The sequence below is a fragment of the Dama dama genome, chromosome 22 (assembly GCF_033118175.1).
Source record: "Dama dama isolate Ldn47 chromosome 22, ASM3311817v1, whole genome shotgun sequence".
Lineage (NCBI taxonomy): Eukaryota > Metazoa > Chordata > Mammalia > Artiodactyla > Cervidae > Dama > Dama dama.
In genome coordinates this window covers 38,991,656-39,004,410 of record NC_083702.1, presented here as the reverse complement: position 1 = coordinate 39,004,410, position 12,755 = coordinate 38,991,656, and the positions used below count along the sequence as shown (strand labels likewise).

The 12,755-nt window shown below is 40.4% G+C and overlaps 1 protein-coding gene across 4 annotated transcripts in view; it reads left to right on the top strand.

Annotated features, from left to right (window-relative positions):
• TMTC1 (transmembrane O-mannosyltransferase targeting cadherins 1) overlaps nt 1-12,755 on the top strand; it is a 287,777-nt gene that overhangs the window by 235,706 nt on the left and 39,316 nt on the right. The gene's annotated exons all lie outside the window — the stretch shown is intronic.

Sequence of the window (12,755 nt, the reverse complement as noted above, 5' to 3'; positions counted from 1 at the left end):
GACACCATCATGGAAAAAAACACAAGCAGAAGTTATAGCTGTTAGAAATTCCTCCCTTATGGTCTAGTAATATCTCCCAAATATTTTCTGTCTTCCTAATATATGTATCTTTTGTTCCCCTCCTCAGTGCCTATACACACACCCGAAAGATGACATAATGTTTTACTTACTAAGAATACTTAAGTCATTCAAGGTTAATTTTTGTAGCTTCCCTTGCCCCTGTCTCATTTCCTACATGTTCATAGATGTCCTCTTTAAATTTTGCTCTTCCAGGGGAAGAATTGTGTTGTCTCCCTAATAAGCCTAGTGGTCACACCTGTGTTTGTGTGGCTTTTTAATTGAGGCATAATTAACATGCAAAAATCCACAATATTTTTTGTTTTGTACAATTAGTTTTGACATTTTTTATATACTCTTGTATTTACCTCCAAAATAACATGTATAACATTTAACCCAGAAAGACCCCTCATGCCTCTTTCCAATAAGGTACTCCCTCCTCTGAGGCAATCATTGTTCAAATCAAAATTTTTCACCACAAACTAGTTTTAGCCTGTTACAGAACTTCATTTAAAGGTAAACATTTAATACTTTTGGGCATCTGGATAATTTCACTTAGCATGATTTTTTTTAGCCTTATCCATGTTGTCACATGTTACATTTTTTAAAATTGATGAATAGTAGTATCTCATTGTATAAATTCCTGAATTTGTTTATCCATTTTCCTGTGGGTAGATACTTGGTTTATTTATAGGCTTGAGTCATCATGAATATTCATGCTGTGACTAGTTATGTCCCAGTCTTTGTATGTTTATTTTTCTTGGGTAAATATCTAGAAATAGAATTGTGGGTAGACAAATATTTAATTTTTTTTTAATTATTTAATGTTTTAAGAACCTGCCAGATAACAGTTCTCCAAAGTAACTGTACCACTTTTCACTCCATTGGTGAAAAGATCCATTTCTATTGTTGAGAGATCCACTTGTTTAGCATCCTCACTAACATCTGGTATTATCAGTCTTTTGTTTTAGCCATTAGTCATTAGTGTAAAGTCCACATGTGTTATTGGTTCTTTTTCTGTCCCTTTCCCTGCCCATTGGCATGAGCATTCTCTTCGGTCTTCAGATTCTTCCCATTCCACAGAATTTCACATGCCCCTCTTCTTCTGGGGAATGTCTCCATTCAGCTACTCCAGCAAGTGGTTCTCTTCACTCCTTCCGTTTTCTGATCAAATTGGCAAGACGAATAGTTAGCACTGCTTCTTTTTCCCCCTTACCTGTTCATTCAGCTTCTGCAGCTGCTGTCTTAATACCAGCTGTGAATTCTAAAGACTCTCTCAACTCTCACTCCTCTTGATTTCTCTGAAGTAAAGAATATGATCCCGTTGACCTCCTGGTACTTTGAAGCTCTCTATTTTGTTGCTCATAACACATTATCTTTCTTTTCTATTTCCTGCATCTGCTCTTCTTCTACCCTCCCACTACATTTAGGAGAACTGAGAAATTCATTGATTGTCCATCGCATACACACATATAGTGTGAATATACAAAACTCACAATCCTACCCCTTTCTTCTTTATTTTCTGCCACTCTCCCACTCTCCCACTGTATAAACTCCCACACTCTCCCACTCTCCACTCTGGTATAAACCCAGACTCCCAGCTAAACTGACTCCTTGTCACCATTCAAGAAATAGAAACGTGCAGACTACATTTGAGAGAATATTACAAAGATTTTTAAGTGACAATTCTTCTAGTTCACCCAAAATATTATTTCTTTGCATTTTATCATCTTATATTCCATGTCTGTACAAAAGTGAATTATCAGAGAAATGACGAGAATGTTTACCCACTTTCTTAAGATTTGGGTGTTATTTATATATATACATATACACAGATTGCTAATTGTTGAAATATTTTCATAAGTAACTTTCCCCCGACAAAAACTCTTCTCAGTCATGCTGTGATTACTCATGATGAGAGCATGAGTGAGTTGCTTTAAATCTGTAGCATGGTTTGCAAGGAAGAAGGAAGGGGTCCTTTTCTCAGTCCTTTCTTTTGCTGCGATAAACACTCCTGAGGACAGAAAAAAGCTGTGCATGGGAGGCACTGTTGGGGAAAGCAAGCTTTCAAGAACCCCAGTTTTGTTTACATTCTCTTGAAAGTGTTGGATGGTCATCATTTTTGCCTTGCATAAATATTTCTAACAGAAGATAATTAAACAGGCCAGATCGCTTTTTCCAGCATAGGAGTTTTCAGTGGTCTTACCTTCCCTGAAAATCATGTTCCCACTCCTTTAATTCTCACAATCTTTCCTGGCCTCACTTTCAATCTAGTGCTCTTTAACTCCTATACTGGGGAATGGCTTGAAACAACTCTTGACTCATAGCTTAAAGCAGGTACAATTCAATAAAAAGAATACTAGAAATGCAGGTGTTCACTGGAAATAAAAATCGAGCGTTTATCTCAAATTCAGTTGGAGATCAACTTTGCCTTGACATAGAGGTTAAATTCAGAATTTAATGTGGTAGAGAGCCTCAAAAAATTTCAAATCTAAAAATGCTCTGTGTAGGCCAGGAAGAGAAATGTTAAGGATAGGACTATGCATGCTGTCTGTGTCCCCTCTGGCCCATGTTTGCCTGTGACCTGCAGTTCTGTCCTGGGAAGTACCTTGAGGAGGAGAAGGAGGCCTTTGAGACTTCCTCCCTTTTTGCTGACTTCTTACTAATTCTGCCAACCTCCCTGCGTCGTGCAGGGCCCACTCTGGTGCTTTCCTGCTGTGCCACCTCTCTGCTGGGCAGCATTGTAGAGCTGTATGCCCTCAACCTTTCTGCCACCTCTTTTCTTCCAGGTAAAAAGAAGGGTAACTGACACTTGAATGACAAATCACAGAGCACTTCCTCACCTCTCATGCCCCTGCCCACTGAAGGTTTCCAGAGGGCAGGCACCTTCACTCCGTCATTGCCAACTGGGAGATGGCGAGGGACGTCACATGCCATGAGCTGCGAAGCGAGACCTCCAGAGCCAGATGCTTGCTTGCATCACGTGGCTGCACTCTGCGCTCTCCCTGCGCTCTCCTCAGGACTAGGGGCTGTAGAGCTTAGTGAGTGTGGATCTCTGCTTGACCACATAGGAGTGTGTGACCCTGGGAAAACAATGTGATCTTGCAGTGGCTCCAGTTACTCATTTACAAAGTAAAAATAGGGCTTCCCTGGTGGTTCAGATGGTTAAGAATCTGCCTGCAATGAAGGAGACCTGGGTTTGATCCCTGGGTCAGAAGGATCCCCTAGAGAATGGAATGGCTACCCACTCCAGTGTCCTTGTCTGGAGCATTACATGACTGTAGCCTGGCTGGCTACAGCCCATGGGGTCGCAAAGAGTCAGACGCAACTGAGAGACTAACGCACACACAAAGTAAAAATACTGCTAGTAACCAGGTCCTTCATGAGTACTAAACAACAGAAAGCATGTAGATACTTAATATAGGACCTAACCCCCAATAAAGATAAAATAAGCCTCAGTTACTATTATTATTAGCACAGGGATGTAATTTTTCACTTCAATTTGAAGCTCATATTCTTGGCTAAAGTTAATAATAAATCAGAAGTGGGTGGTGTTCATTTTCTGTTCCTGCTGTTGAACAGCTTTAGTCAATATTCAACCTCCTTAAGACTCAGTTTCCTTCTTTTCAAAATAAGAAATGGGACCAGATGATTCTGTAAGGCTCTTTTGCTGCAAGAATCAGTGGTTTTCACTGTGACTCCAAGTTTCTCATCTCTTTACTGAAATGGAAATAGAAGATCAGAAAGGAATTTGAAAGTCCCTATTCCCTTCAGAGGCAATCCTGCCTTGGAGCAGCATCGCGCCTTTGCTGAGAGATCAGTGAGCCTTCAGGTAGAAATTCCAGATGCTAGTTCAGCTGGAGAGGAAGGGAGGAGCACATGGAGCTAGCAGTTACTGCATCCTCCCACGTGCTCCATGCTCTGGTAAGCGCACTGTGTGTGCGTGTTTATTCCGTTCTTTACAGGAACCTGGAGAGGTAGAGATAACTGTGCATCTTTCACAGATTCGGCCACTGAGGCTCATGGAGGTGTAACATCTAACCCAAGTCCTATAGCTGGTGAGAGCAGAGCCGGGATTTAGACAGCAATCTGCCTGAGCCTAAACCAGGAACATGCATTCAACTGCATCATCTAGATGATCCTTTATCTATGGGGTAAATGAATCCTGCCTAAACCAGGCTAGTCTCAGCTGCCCTATTTTCCAGGAACCAACCTGGGGACATTATTTCTCTGCCTTCCTTCAAATTGCTAAAGAGCTTAGCATCAGTATTTTGTTTGCTTCGAAGACGTGCTACTTGAGACTTGCCCCACCCCTCAGCCCACTTCTATGCACTCATGGTGAAGAACTGGCTCCACGCATGCAGGCGCAAGGCCATTGGGAATAAGCATCGTGCTGCCAGGGCTCAGGGCAGGGACCTCACCAAGCAGATAAAGAGCCAAAGGAGCATAAGAGGAGGGAACTTGGGAAGAACCTTTTCTTAGGACCCACTCCTGCCAGCCCTGTGTGAGGTCTTCGTGTGAGCTGTGTTTCCATGTCTGTAGCTCGGTGACTAGACCATGTCAGAACTGTCCATCATTCTCTCCCTTGGCTTTCAGCTGGGGAGAGAAGTGTTAAAGACCACCCACACCACACAGGGCAGCCGCCCCACCCCGCCCCATCACTCCCTACACTATGGCTCCAGATACCTGACTCTGGTTGTGCAAACCTACTGCAAGCAGGATGGGGATGTACAAGGGATCTACTCTCATAATTCTATATAGTGAATATGGCTTTGAATTGAAAAAAAATTCATTCTTCACCACGAATATATATGAATCTGTCCTCCAGACAGTTCTTCTACATGGCTTCCATAAAGAATGAAGCAGAAAAACTAGAGCAAGCGCCCGTAAACTAGGTTTCCATTGCATCACCTAGTAAGCTAGAACATAAAAGAGGCTACACAGGGTAGGATCCAATTTTCTTCTTTTCCTTCTGCTGGGAAAGACAGTAGACACACAGAAAAACATGCACTCTGTAAAATTAGTCAGACATTCACAATTTGACTTTCACAGTTCAGTTTTTCAGAGGAGCTGGTAAAGATCTGTCAGCATCCCCTGCCCCTCCCTTAAAGTCAACATCTTTTCCCTTTGTGAGAGACACCATTTCTGGATCCAACAGCAAAACACCCCAGCAAAGGAATGGTAGTTAAGAGGCTGCCCAGCACTCCAGGTTCATACTGTGGTTAATAGGAAATTTTACTGCATGCAAGGGTATTGCCAAATCCATTTATTTCTGTTATTGCATTTCCTAAATTCTCCCCAAATGTCAATATTTTTTTCAAAGCAAGCATCTGCTTTCAGTTTAAATGAATGTGTCATGAGATTTTGCACAGGAATTGAAAAAGTTTTCTAAATTGACAAACTTAACAGGTCCTTAATTACCAGAGGAAAATGTGCTGAAGCCTTATTTATAAGCTTTTGCTAAATATCTGTCACTGAGGCAGAGCCAGCAAAGTGAGATGAGGCAAATGTTGTTACTTAACACGTGAGAAAAACAGTCCCACTGCTATATAACCAAAGGGAAATTTCCCTGTGAAACTACAAATGTTTAATGGCAAAATTTGCACATTATGAACAAGATCTAATTTCTAGTTAATGTTTCTCTTATGAAATCAGTGAGGAAGATGTTATTGGTCCCAGGATCCCCTTCTCAGGGATTTTAGCCTTTTGGAGGTTCCTAAGGGAGACCTAAGAGAAAGGAGTTTTGCTTGCAAAATATTAGGAGACTTTTACTTCTGTCGATGCCTGTGTGGACTATACAGGAATTGAGACTTGGACACACAAAAGAACTTGGCCACAGAGCTTCTATGAGCAAAACAACTGCTCTTCCAATTGCAGCGTCACCTTCCAGGCACCCCATCTACAGTCTCCCTGTATCACCTGGCATCTGGAATGTTGCTCATCTAGGCAAATCAGCTGGCCACTGTGACTCTTTTGCTCCAATTGTTCCAGAAAATCTTCTCTTTCCTCTTTTTAGCTTTCCTCATCCTTATATATGTAGCCTTATATCAAGGATCAACTGATCAGGCAGATCCCACATAGTAAGCAGGACAGAGTTTTTAAATCATAGACTGAAGACCACCCTCAACAGAATCACCTGGAGGGCTTATTAAGATTCCTGAACCCTACCCCTGACCTACTGAATCTTAGGAGGCCTGGGATCCTTCCTTATACCAAACCCATATTGATATTTTTAAGGATTTTATTGAATTTGTTATAATACTGCTTTTTTGTTATATATATATATATATATATTTTTTTTTTTTGGGTGGGGGTGCTGTGAGGCATGTGGGATCTTACCTCCTTGACCAGCATTGGAACCCACACCCCCTGCATTAGAAAGCAAAATCTTAACCACTAGACCACCAGGGAAATCCTTTCCTGTACTGATTCTTAAGCACTAAAATTTAAGAACAGTTGATCTAAGGGAAAAGTGAAGACAGAATATTTTAGGTCCTGGAGGATTATCAGTCTTCAGCTGGTGACTGTTTGACGGATGAGGACATTCAGGATGCAGAGAGGTAATAATATTGCCTAACCCAGGAGCAGATTTACTTCTCCCTGGTTCTTCCACTTTTTTGGAGATCTCTAATAGTTCTATCAGTGCCTGCAGAAGCCTTCACAGAAGCTCTGACAGGCCTCACAGTGTGATATGAATTTCCACATCAATTGTTGTTCAGTCACTAAGTCGTGTACAACTCTTTGTGACCCCATGTACTGCAGCCACCAGGCTTCTCTGTCCTCCACTATGTTCAAACTTATGTCCATTGAGTTGTTGATGCCATCCAACCATCTCATTCTCTGTTGCCCTTTTCTCCTCCTGCCCTCAGGATAAAGAAGTGTGTCCATGCCTAATTAGATGGGGGATGTACTGAGGTTTCGTTTTGTCAATTTATTCACCTGTTATGAAAAGCTAGACTGCATATTAAAAAAGCAGAGACATTACTTTGCCGACAAAGGTCCATCTATTCAAAGCTATGGTTTTTCCAGTAGTCATGTATGGATGTAAGAGTTGCACCATAAAGAAAGTTGAGCACTGAAGAATTGATGCTTTTGAACTGTGGTGTTGGACAAGACTCTTGAGAGTTCCTTGGACTGCAAGGAGATCAAACCAGTTGATCCTAAAGAAAGTCAGTCCTGAATATTCATTGGAAGGACTGATGCTGAAACTGAAGCTCCAATATTTTGGCCACCTGATGCGAAGAGCCAACTCATTAGAAAAGCCCCTGATGCTGGGAAAGATTGAAGGCAGGAGGAGAAGTGGATGACAGAGGATGAGATGGTTGGATGACATCACCGACTCAATGGACATGAGTTTGAGCAAGCTTTGGAAGTTAGTGATGGACAGGGAAGCCTGGCATGCTGCAGTCCATGGGGTTGTAGAGAGTCAAACATGACTGAGCTACTGAATTGAACTGATGAGTTACTTACTTAAAGCTTTTTCTCTCTGAAATTCAGAAAAACAGCCTGTGGACTTGCTTGGTTGTTGAGAGGAAATACACATCCTTGGTGAAGCACGTGCTTGGTGAAAATGTTACTTTCATATTTTCCACCTTTTGAATTGACTTGTCAATTCCGTCTAAAGGGCTAACAGAGTATTCCTATATAGATGGGGGCTTACATTGATAATGGGCTTTGGATTTCCCTAAATTGCCCATTATAGAGCCAAAAGAATGCATTAGGGAGTTTTAGTACTGTCGAATGCTGGCCCAGAGGTGATCTGTACTGTCAGAATACATAGGTAAATCCCATTATTAAGCATTTCGTAATGTCTATTTGAAATTTTCTGCCTCTCTTGTTATTCCTTTTTACATGGAAATAACTGCTTAAACCTTTCTTTTCTAAGAAGCTTTCCTGGCATGACTGAAAAAGAGGCTCAAAATTGCTCCTGATTCTTTCCTGCCTAAATATTCACCTTTAGCCATCACTGCTGCAAAATGAAGACCCACTCCTTTGTGTGGCTCCAACATCAGCTGAGTGGGTTCTGAACTATCAGTCTGCCATTTAGGCCTTCTCAGCTTGGCATTTGCCTGAGAATGAGGTTTCCAGGGGGTTTGACTGTTTCAGTTACTGGGGTGTTTTATATTCAGTGCAGTGCTATTCATTTGTGTACTTAGTGACAATTATTACACTAAAAATCCTTTGTGATATCAGACCAGACACAGGAAAAATGACTCTACCACCTAACTTAAATTTCTTATGAGTAGTTTGAAATGTGACAGTAAAACTGTTTGGTGGCATTTCAGGGGAGGGAGAGGGGAGGCTCTGAAGAGCTCCGGGACCATAGTCCTTTATGTCTCAGCCCAGAAAGAATTCACCGTGAGGCAAAGCAATAGATAAGTGATTTATTAGAATAGGATGTTTGTGAGGCTTACAAGCAGGCTGGTGAGAGAGTGCCACACCTGAGAACTTAGTGGACTACAGTTTTTTAATCAAAGAAAAAGTGGGGAGGTGGAGAAGACCTTCTTTGACTTTCTTGAGTAGACATCATGCTTCCGTCATCACCTCCTCTCCCAGTTTGAGCAGGGACGTTTTCTTGTCCCTGTGTGGTCAAACAAGGTCCACAAATTATTGTTCTTTTATGTGTGCAGAGAGCGTGTCCTAGAGATCATTAACTTACTGAGTTCCCTGGGCAGGATGTAGGTCTCATGCCACCATTGTTTCGCTGTTTTGGGGCATGTCTCATGCTTCGGTTGCGTGGTTTTATTGCTGAGCAAGCCTGCTTGGTTTTGTTGTTAAGCGAACCTGCTTTCTTGAGTAATCATTCATTTACAGGGGTCTCCCATATTTTTTCTGCTTACAATCCCCTAGTAGGATTAACTATTTAATCACCTACTTTGACCCTTTACTCTCTCCCTATCAGAAGTATATTACTTTGGAAGGAATTTCAAAGCACTACCTTCTCCTTAGTTTCAGAAATTAATTTTTAAAGAGAGGATATAAGTTTAATGGATGATTTTAGAAACATTAACAAGCCGATAAAAGTCAAAACATTTGGTAGCTACTGTGTGCCAGAGACACAGGGTAATCAAACAACTGCCTAAGGAAGCAGTAATAGTGGAGGTAGAGTCAGAACCCAGTCATTCTGGTTTTTGAGTCTGTGCTTTTAGCTACTATGCAGAGAAGCTGCTTAGCAGTGCCTGGTAAATAAGAAGTGCTCAATAAATGGAAGCTATACTGTAATTTTCTTATGAGTCTAAGGCTTGGGATGCTTCTCTATTCCTAGGATCACTTCTATAATACTGAAAGAGCTGTAGAAACAGAGATATAAAATAAATAATTATATCACTTGCCTCTGTTATTTTTTAAAAAAGCTTAATCGAGGAGACTTATAAATATCTAGGAATGAAGAAAATAGTAAAACCATGGATTTAAAAATAACTTAGTAATTATTGGATTTGTGTTTGTACAGATTACCTTACTAGTCTCTGGGATGAAAGAAGTAACTAAAATTAATAAGACATGGGTCCTGCCTATGAAGGAGCTTACAGCCTAATAATGGTCACAGACAGAGAGTGACAGAATGGATGCAGAAATGCCAATCATGGCCCAGTAATGGAACAAGCTAAATTTGAAGTTCCAAAGTTGAATCCTAGTGTTATAGTAGCTGTGTGCTAAGAGCAAATCCTGTGAGCACTCCAAATCTCAGGGTTGTTTTTTTTTTTTAATTTTTGTTGGACTGATGATAACTAGTGTTGTTTTCTAAATCTTTAAAATGGAAATAATTATGCATAATTCAAAATGCTTAATGGGAATTAAATAATGCAAAGTAATCACTTACTCTGTCTTTAGCAGTGAATAAATGTTCAGCAAAGAGCTACTGTGACACATGAAGCTTTGAAAACTTGCCTGTATGGAGCACTCACTGATAGACTTCCCCCCTCCTGCTGGAGCCAGTGGGGGTACCCTTTAGGTGCAGGGCCAGGGCCTTGCAGAAGCAAAGTAGGCTCAAGCCTAGTTGCTCTTCAGAGTGTTGAGCTGAAGAACAAGGGGCAGTTGCCCCTTTGGAGGCCAGAGCAAGGCTTATATTTCCCTAATATCTTTTTTTCTTTATGGAGACTCAAAATAAAGTAAAAATTTAAGAAAGGTAGCATATATATGGTCTGTGCTTGTGTTACATGGTTAGGAGCTCTGATGAGAGGATCATCAGAGCTATTAAGAACACCACAATCTCAGAACACTAAGGTCTTTACATGAGTACACCGAGTGATTTTAACATACAGTGAGGGCAGAGGTGAGCTGGAGTAGTGATCTCTTAGGTTCTGTAGGATAGATGTCAAAGGTCACTCAGTCTGCCTAGACTCATGCCCACTAGTCCACACCACTGGGTATGTTTGTTTATAGAGGGTTTTAAACTAAGTAAGTGTCTGTGAGCAGTAGGGAATTAATGAAGATTTTTATATAAGGCAATGTGTTGAGAGCAATGCTCTAGGGGAAAAATATGTATCCTTTAGTTGTCTCTGTAATAGTAGAAGGAGGACAAAGAGCGAACTAGAAGTGGGGTATGAACTAAAGTGTTAGCAAATGAAACTGAGTAAGATGCACTCCAAGCTATAATAATATTCCAATAGAATTATAGGAATATCGTCCTTGTTTTTTTAATATAGGATAATTAACAAAGAAACATGGGCCATAATGCAGATATGAAAATGATGCTATTGAATTCAGAAACAGGTTGAAATGAAATTTAATTCTCACATAGTAATTACATACTATATGACAAGGAAGGTTCTATCTAGGTGAAGGTTCTATTTGCTGTAAGTTAATGTGTCAAAAGCACACCAGTTTCATAACTCCTACCAACAGGTGAACAAAAAAGAAACTACAGGAGAAATATATCTTTCCTACTAGTCCTCTCCCTTTAGGAAACATAAACAACAGCAACAGAACTACCACTTACCAATTTCTTGGGCTTTCTTTAAAAACATTTATAATTATCTGTCAACTTGGCGTGTGCCTGACCCCTACTGGGGACTAACGACTTTCAGAGGCTCGCAGGGAAAAGCAGAGGCCTCCAGGAATGCAGAGTCAAGGCGAAAAGAGTCTCCTCTGCCCCAGTCTTTGCGTCTTGTAATACTTACACACCACATGAAATTACAGGATGAGGTGTTTTCTTGCAAATTTTATCAGTCAGTCCCTGAAGAGATTAATAGAGGTACAGTTTTTCATAAAGAATTCAAAGTTCCCTATGAATAACTTTGATGCTAACTTTTCCAATATGTCACATGAATGTGAATGGACAATCTCAAGTATTTAGATTCATGGACTGCACATGGTAATTAATCTCACGGAGTTTATATACAAAAGGTTAAGCTGTCATTCTTATTGATGTGAGTCATAACAAATGCAAGTCATTAAATCTTTGCTATCAAATTGTTGTGGCTTTTTCTTTGCTGATTTTAAAGAATATCTGAGCTAAATGATGTCCTGAGGGGCTTGATTTTCAGCCTTCATTTTCTAAATCCGTATCTTCCTTTGGATTTTGGGAAAATTTCCAAATTAATGTTAATAAAGATTTACAAAATCCTTGGAGGAAGAGTTCTTCTAACCATGAAATCAATAGTTAAATTACCAGGATTAAAAATATGTTTTCATTTAAAAACATGTGCCCATGGAAGAATTACTTCAAAGTTTATTTTAGAAGAGACCCAAGTATATGTAAACATAGTGAACTTCCATAGAGTGTTATAGACACTCTTTGAATGTTTAACGACTAAATGAATGGATCAACAAGAAAGCAGCTTAGTGCTTTAAGAGCTTTAAGAACTGTAATGCAGATTTGTTAAACTATGCATCTTTAAAGCCCCATCCCAAGGACGAGCCACTTAAGGAGGCAGATGTTACACCTTGATATCAAGAGGAGCCCAGTAGGAGTTAGCTAGATCCCAAAAAGGGAGAGGATAGCATGGACAGCCACATCCCCTGGGAAATAGCTACAATTTATGGTGATAAATGTTTGCTAAATCGAATGGTAGTAAACACAGTGTCTGTGCTGGAAACGTGACTTTTTTCCCAAGGTCTGTGATGGAAGACGGTCTTCTAGGTAAAACAGCCTTGCAGCATGCTACTTTTAGCAGTTGGAACTCAAACATATGGAGTCAGCACTGGGTTTCCCCTATAGATCTTCATCCCATAGAGCCTGAAGCCCTGCATAGAGGTTCTGTGGCAGGAGTTACTCTCAGGTGCCTTTGATAATTCAAGGAGCAGTGCTGCTGAAATCTCAGTGTGTGTACAAATTACCTGAGAATCTTTTTTGAATGAAGGGTCTGAATTTTTTACCTCCAGATGGGGCCTGAGACTCTGCATTGGATCACACTCTGAGTATCAAGGTCATAAGAGGTGGATTTTAAGCAATTAGAATAAGCAGATATGATATCAGGGAAGAGCACTGGAACTTGACTCAGAGTCCTAGTTATGTGAACATGATGAGTCACTTAACTTTTCTGAATCCAAATTTTCGGATTAGAAAAATCAGTATGATAAGACAATAATACTTGCTGCATGAGATTGTTGTGAGAATTAAATTAATGTTATGTAAAACCTGACCAGAGCATTTGGTATATATTCTTTGCTGAATAAATGATTGTTGATCCTATATAGTAAAAACATAAGAATACAATTCAGTGTTGGTAACTGATAAAGTTGAGGGACGCTTAGGC